The following is a 6,234-nucleotide window of genomic DNA, read 5'->3' on the forward strand; positions in this document are numbered from 1 at the left end:
CTGCCCTTGGCCCCACCTGGCAGCCTCCCCCTCCCCGAGGTTTACGTTTACGAGGGGCGGGCTCCCACACATGCGCCCACCCACTGATTCCCTCACTCATTCATTCACCCTGCACTTCATGTGTAGTAAGCACTCAGCAAAAATTTCCTGAATAAATAAATTTTGCTCACTTCTTTCTTCCTTCCACCTTTTCCCCACCTACCTCCCTTAAGAATTTCTCGGCTGTATCTGTAGCACTGAGGTCACTCCTTCAAGATGCAAAGCCCCTGCCAAGGTGCCTGAACTGCTCAGCTGGGTCCCGCGTCATGCCCTTGGTACAGGGAGGCGTGGGGAGCGGGGAGAGGGGCTGGGCAGCCCCTTCAGCTTCTGTGGCACAGCTGGAGCCCTGCCTGCTGCCAAGACTCTTTCAGGGGAGGACTCCCCAAAACAGGAAGGGAGTTTGGAGGTGGGCAGCAAAATGACACATGTCCCTATGTTCCCCTAGAATTGTGCTGCCTGCACCCATGATCAGGGTGCCGTCTATTTGTGCTTCACTGTCCTTAGGTGGGTCCTGGGAAGACCCCTTTCTCCCAAGGGCTCAAGGTTCGTTGACTAGGCCAGTGGTTCCATTACCCCAAGCCAAGCACCACTTCACCGTCCAGACCTGCATTTGGCATCAGCAGGTGGTCAGTGAGGGTGACCGCCTCCCGTTCCCTAGCACAGTAGTTCTCACAGCTTTTTCTTTTCACTCATCCATTTATTCAAAAAACGCACTGTGTTAAAAGACACAAAACATAACCATTAGTGACATTTAGTACATTCACAGTGTTGTGCAACCATCACCACTATCTAGTTCCAGAGCATTTTCATCACCCCAAGACGAAACCCACATATGCATTACACAGTCGCTCGCATTGCCCCTTCTCCCACTTCCGGCCACTGCTGGTCTCCGCACAGCTTTTTAATAATGATACACGGTAGATGCCCTATCCCCAGTTCTGATGAGGACGCTGAGGGCTGCAGGCGCACGCACATTCACACACACACGCACACACACACACACACATGCATGGCTGGCACAGCCGGGCCCCACACTCCACAGAGCAGCACCTTCACAGTGCTGTGTCCTGGGTGTCCCTCCAAGCCCCTTCCTGGCACCTTCGAAGCAGAAGCAGATGTCCCTCCTGGACTCTGGGCTTCTTTCCTGGGTAGGTGTGGAGGAAGCGACAGTGCTGGCAGTTCAGAGCTCAGTCTCGGTCACCTAGTAAATTTAGGCTGTTGATGGATGGGCTGAGAAGGCCTCAGATGGTGGGGGTGGTTAGGCAGGGAAGGGGGCAGGAGGTGGCCGGGGCATTGGCTGCACCTCAGTTGGTTTTGGCCCCCCAGCCGAAATTGACCCAGTTCTCCTGGGCTGGCGGGCTGGCCGGCTGGCAGGGTTTGCTTACACACACCCAGCCCCTCCCGCTCACACCTCGAGGCCTTTGTGCAGTTTCCTCTATCTGGACTCCCTCTTCTGCCTCAAGCCTCTCCAGCCTGTAGCTTCTATTCATCCTTCAAACCCATTCTGTGTCTCCCCCTCCACGGACAGGATGGTGATCTCAGCCCTGAAAATCAGCAGCAGAATCTCCGAGGGTGGCACCTGGGCAGCTGGGCAGCTACAAAGCCCCATAGGTGAGTTTGGCTTACGGCCTGCTGTGACAACCACTTGGTCAGGGGCCCCTTGTCTGGGATCCGGAGGCCTGTGCTTCCCATCAGAGCTCCTTCCTCCCCATTTGGGGAGTGTCTGCTCCCCCCATGGTACTGCAAGCTCCTTAAGACAGGAGTCTGCTGAGTGTCCTGGTTAAGAGCCAAGACATTTTTTAAAATCAGTTTTATTGAGATAGAATTTACATAGCAAACAATTCTCCCATTTAAAGTGTACAATTAATGGCTTTTGGCATATTGCATTATTAATTTTTTTAATTGTGATAAAATATATTTAACATAAAATTTGCCATTTTAAACATTTTTAAGTGTACAAATCAATGCCACTAATTACATTCAAAATGTTGTGCAACCATAAAAGCCTGGTTTGATCCTGGTTCTTCCATGCATATCTGTGTTGCCTCCCCTCCAAGGCCCTACTTACCCATCTAGGAATTGGGGATACTAGGGGCTACCTCACAGAGTCATTGTGAGGATTAAGTGAGGCAGTGGGCGTGAAAGGGGCTTGCAGATGGGAACCCTGCATATACGCCACTGCTGTGCAGCAGTATCACCCAAGTGCTATGTGGCCTCAGGCATGTCCCTGGCCCTCTCTAGCCTCAACTCCTGGCTTTAACAAGGAAAAATGTGGATTAATGACCCTGAGAACCTAGGAGCTCTGCCAGCGAGCGCTTAGTGATCTGCCGCATTGGATGATGTGATGTTAGTCCCCAGACTCACACCCCCTCTTCTGAAAACTTCCCCCACAGCCAGTGGCCCTGGCAACCATGGTGGGCTATGTGACATGGCCATAGGTGACTGGACCTGGGAAGACATGTTACTCAAGAGAGTTTAGACCAGAGACACCTGGTCAATGGTGTTTGAGCTGGGAGCTGAGAAGTGCAAGAGTCACATGGGGTTAAGATTGGCTGGGATGGGGGAACAGTCACGGGGGACTCCACTGGAACAGGTGGCAGGGCCAGATCCTGACATGCCAGGCCAAGGAGCTGGGACTTTTATCCTGGGAGAGATGGGAGCCCCATCACTCTCGGGCATTAAAACCAGCCTGGGCCCCATCATGGAGCTCCAGAGCACTGAGCTAAGAGAAGAAGGCTTGGCAGCAGGAGAGAGTCAGACAGTGGGCCTGCCCAGTGGACCATGTTGGCCAGGTGGTAGGATGATACAGTTGTTAGGAATGGACTCTGTTCCATGTGCAGCATTTGCTTACTCTGACTTGAAGCAGTATCTTAACCTCTTTGAGTCTCTGTTTCCACATGTGGTCTGGGAATAACAATTCCTGTCCCTCATGAGCGGTTGTGAGGCTTACATCAGATTGTGCGTGTTTTGTGCTTAGCAGTGGGACTGGTGTGGTCAGTGCTCTTGAAATGGCAGCCATCGCTCCAGCAACCCAGACCGGGCCCTCTGGAATCTGGGGTGTGCAGAGGGCAGTGGCTGGGAGCAAAGGGAGAGAGAGATGTGCAGGAGAGCCAGGGGCTCCCGGGAGGTCATGGGAAAAAGAGGAAAACCACCCTCATCTGGGGTAAGGGATCCCTCGCCTTCTGAACCCCTTCTCGTTCCAGCTTCCGGCCAAAGCACCATGGGGCAAGGAGAGAACCCCAGGCTCTGGGAATGGATTCCAGCTCCATCACCTGCCCATGGTGTGGTCTTGGGCTCAGTTTCTTCACCTGTCAGATGGGACTAATGCCATCTGCCTAATTCACAGGGAATGGAAGGAAGTGAGGCAATGGAGGTGAGAGCTGTGTGCAGAGGTGAGGGGATGGGGTCTGGGGGTTAAAGAAGACCCAGGGGACAGGCCTTAGACATCATCTGTGTATGGAAGAGGACGCCGAGCTGCAGAGGGGGACAGTGATGTGGCACCGCCCACAACCAGTGAGCAGGATGAGGCCCCAGCCCAGCAGGCCCCTTCCCCACCCCTCGCTGCCCTGTAGGAACACACAAGTGTGGCCACCACCTCATGTCAAATGGGGCATCTGGAGAACTGCCTGACAGCGCCCACCAGAGCAGCAGCAGAACACAGGGGTAGCCCTGCCAGACCTCCCCTCTCCCAGCCAAGCCACACTGCTCTGCCACAGGGCCACCCAGTGCCCAAATCCGCTGGGGACCCCAGAATCACCAGGAGCCTCTGTCACAGCCCCATTTCCTTAGGCTGGGTCCTCAGGAAGCTCAGTAAGTTTCATCGCCCCCTCTTGCCTAGAGGAAAATCAGATGGTGATTTGAGATAACAAGAGACAGAGAGATAATGCTGGGCCCTACTAGGCTCCTGCCTTCCCAGCTCTCGAATTTGCTCCAGGACCCTTTTTGCTCTCCCATGGATGCAGGGCCCATCAAGACTTTATGGTGCCTTCGTGAAAGTTAGGAAAAGGTGCCCTGTCTGGGCAGCCCCATGCCAGGATTTCAGTCCCCACTCACCCCTTCAACCAGTGCCCTTGTGCAGTAAACATCCTGTGCAACTGGGCCCTACCCAGCCTTCTCTACTCTCCCCTCCCAGCTGGCTCCCACTTTATGCTGGGGCTCCCCCAGACTGGCTGGACAAGTGGCACCCTCTCCATGGCACCCTTTTCTTTCTCCCCAGAGAAGCAGCCCCAGCTCCCTGACCTCCTTCTGATGGGGCTCAGCAGCCCTCACCTCTAACAGTCTTTTCATTGAAGGCCTCTGTATTCCTTATGGAGATAGCATGGGCTGTCCACACCAGCTGCTGTGCAGATCTGGTCCTATAACTCCCTAGTGCAAATCCTTTCCTTGCTTCCCATCACCCCAAGGTCAAAGTCAGAGCTCATTAACCCCCAAGGCTCCCATGCCCCACCCTCTCTTCACTTCTAGCCTCACCCTAAGGTCCTCCCCTCCTCACCTCTGGGCTCCAGCCAGATGGAATCCCTCAATTCCCAGAAGGCACCAGGTGGTGTCATGCCTTCATGGGACTCACCTCACAGTGCTCCCCTGCTCTAGAGGTGAGTGAGTGTACAGATCCCAGCAGTTTACACAGAATGTTTGTGACCATTAGCTCATTGGAACCTCACCATAGCCCTGTGAGGGGAATAGGGCAGAATGTTTACATCTATGCCACTTACTTTGACATCTAGTAACGTACTCTCTTATAAATGCTAGATGAACGGAGGGTGGACGCGATGGGGGGATGAGTGGATGGATGGATATAATGGTGTCTTAGTCCATTCGGGCTGCTGTAACAAAGCACTACAGACTGGGTGGCTTACATATGACAGAAATTCATGGTTCACAGTTCTGGAGACTGGGAAGTCCAAGATCAAGACACTGACAGATTCGATATCTGGTGAGGGCCCACTTCCTGGTTCAAAGATGCCATCTTTTCACTGTGTCCTCACATGGCTCAAGGGGTGAGGGATCTCTCTGGGGTCTGTTTTATAAGGGCACTAATCCCATCATGAGGGCTCCACCTCTTGACCTAATCATTTCCCAAAGGTCTCACAGTGGGGATTAGGTTTCAACATATGAATGGGGGGGCAGGGGGGAGGGTACACATCCAGACCATAGCAGATGGGTAGATGGATGAAAGACTGGATGGCTTGATGGGTGGGCAGGGACTAGATCTGGAAGCAGGGAAGGAAAATTTTGAAATGTGATAGAATCTGTGCAGCCAGAGGGGTCCACTGAAGTGGGCTGTGGTCTGTGCAGTTGGGTGGTCTGAGGTAGGGAGAGAGGCAGCAGTGATCTCTGGGGGCCAAGAAGGGGAGGAAGGGCCTTCATGAGGGAGCAGGGCATGACGGGAGGCAGGCAGCAGCTGGTAGGTCGGCACTGCCCAGGGATGCAAGCCACCCCAGTCAAACAGTGGAGGGGTCTCATTCTGCCCCAGCTGCCAACCCAGCTCTGAAGGCCCTTTCCCAGGAGGGCTTGGGCTGCAGGTGAGGTGTAGGGGAATCAAGGCAGCCTATACTGGGGGTGAGGGCCTGGAGTCCTCCAGCACATGGCCTGGCACTTAGATTTCTCAGTCCTCCCAACTCTCACAGTGGAGAGAAGCCAGGGCTTTGGGGAGCAAGGGAGGGTAGTCTGAAAACCATTCACAAAGAATCTTCAGGCCAAGGGAGACATGGACAGGAAGGGTGTGGAGCCTTGCCGGGAGACTGGGGTGGGAGCTAGAGAACAGGAGGGGTCTCCCAGTGAGAGGAGAGCCCCGCCTCACCTCACGCTCCGTCCCCAGGCTGGATGCAAACGTGCACATGTCCGTGTGTCTGCATGTGCCATCGTACCTGCCTCACAGTGCTGTTAGGAGGTCTAAACAAGTTAACACTCGTAATAGGCTGGGCGCAGTGCCTGGCACTTGGCACATTCCTTGTAAATATGAGTAGCTACTATAAAGGAGGAGCTGTGGTGGGTAAGAGCTAGGACTCTGGAGTCAGACTGCCCAGGCTCAAGGCAGGATCCTGCAACCGCCGTCTCAGGGTTAGTGTGACTGGTGCGGGGTTGCTGTGGATTTGGGTCCACCTGTGTTTGGTCCTCAGTGGTAACATTTTCCATGTACCCTGGCCAGCTGCCCCTCCCGCTCCCCCACAGCAAACCCTTGCTCGCGTCTGACAG

This window comes from Cynocephalus volans, chromosome 4 (genome assembly GCF_027409185.1).
Source record: "Cynocephalus volans isolate mCynVol1 chromosome 4, mCynVol1.pri, whole genome shotgun sequence".
Classification (NCBI taxonomy): Eukaryota; Metazoa; Chordata; class Mammalia; order Dermoptera; family Cynocephalidae; genus Cynocephalus; species Cynocephalus volans.